Consider the following 1,820-nt stretch of genomic DNA (forward strand, 5'->3'; position numbering starts at 1 on the left):
TACAACAATCCTGAAACCCTAAAACATCAAATGAAGAGATAAAGAACTCAGCCAAGCATCAAATGGAGTGAGAAAACTGACAGAGAATGGAGAGCAAGGAGAGATTCATGCAGAGGTCCCCAGCCAGCTAACGCAGCACATATCCACCATCTTGGACTCCTCTCGGAGACCAGCAAACGGGGGTATGAGAAAGCAGCCTCATGGAGCATCCAGCAGGAGACAAAACAACCGGGAATTTGCAATATATGCTTTCCCACCCCCACCCTTCTTCACCCCAACTTGGTCTTCCCTGCTTCCCGTGGCCACAATCTCTTGACCGGGAAACACTGGCTGCTTGGATTCCACACACCCGAACAGGCCGGCTCTCTGAGTGCCATTTGTTGGCTGCTAGTGTTGCTTTTTTCCACTTCTTTTGATTTATTTCTTACCTCTCACCACCTTCCCCTCCTTTCACTCAAATACCTGGGTCTGTTCGCCATCTTTGCTTCTTCCTGAGGGGCTGCAGAGCTCTGGTAATTTGTGATATACGCTTTCCCACTCTCTACCCTTCTTCACCCACACTCGGCACCTTCTGCTTCCCCCGGATAGTCTCTTGTCCGAGAAACACCAGCCTGCACTAGCTGGCTCGCTGAGTGCTATTTGTTGGCTGCTAGTGTTGCTTTTTTTTCTGCTTCTTTTGATTTCTTCCTTACCTCTCGCCACCTCCCCCTCCTTTCGCTCAAATAGCTGGCTCCGTACACCATCTTTGCTTCTTCCTCAGGGGCTGTGGAGCTCCGTTTGAGTGTGGAGCTGCTGCCCGGTCTGGGCTGCCGTGCTGGTGGAATCCCAGGGCTTTGGTTGGTTTGTTTGTTTGGAATTGTTTGTTTGTTTTCTTTTCCCTTTCTTGAGTTGGGAGCCCTTTCTGGCCAGGTGGTGCTGCGTGGCAAGGAGACTTCCCACTCGGCTTGCACAGACGTGCAGAGGGATCCCTGAGAGCATTTCTTTTTTAATTGTTTTTATTTTCTTCTGTTTTTTGGGGGGCCTTTCTTGTTTGTTTGTTTTTTAATTTGTTTTGTTTGCTTTTCCCTCTTTTTCCCTTTTTGTCTTTCTTCATTGCTCAGTTTCTCGTCTCCCTATATCTTCCTTCTCTTTCTGTTCCCTGAATACCTGGCGTTGTACACCTCTACACCTTCGAGCCAGGCTGTACTGGAACACCTGAGAGCGACTTCCCCGACCTCATAGCTGCACTGGTGGGATCCCTGGGAACTTTGCTGTTCTTCAACCTTTCCAATTTTTATTTATTCATTCTTTTCTTTTCTTCCTCTTCCCCTTTATGTTTTTCTCCATTTCATAGTCTCTCATCTCTCCACTCCAATGGCAAGCTCCCTCAGCATTCTTTTTTGTTTGTTTGTATGTTTTTGGCTCCTGTTCCTCTCTCCTCTCTCCCATATCCATCTTACTGCCAAACATAACAATCTCCCCGCTGCATCCTGCCTGCCTACCTGCACCGTGCGCTTGACATCACACCACAAAGCAGCACAGGCACGGCCTACTGGAATCTGCCCTGCACTAATTACTGACCCACTCTGGTGGCTGTAGTAAGTGCCATAAACAACCCGTCCCAGTAACTCCTCTTCAGCTAGACCTGCCCTGCCATACCATACCTGAGTGACTGACCCTGCCAATTGGAGAAGGAGGTGAAAAGTATTGTTCCCACAGATGAGCAAACAACAAAGAACACACAGTCCACCTGCTCAGACATAGTCAAATTAAAAAAAAAAAAGAGAGATGAAACAAACAAATCTACAATCAATAAATGAGAAAAATAACTACTGAATGCC

The sequence above is a fragment of the Trichechus manatus genome, unplaced genomic scaffold (assembly GCF_000243295.1).
Source record: "Trichechus manatus latirostris isolate Lorelei unplaced genomic scaffold, TriManLat1.0 scaffold00035, whole genome shotgun sequence".
NCBI classification, from domain to species: Eukaryota; Metazoa; Chordata; class Mammalia; order Sirenia; family Trichechidae; genus Trichechus; species Trichechus manatus.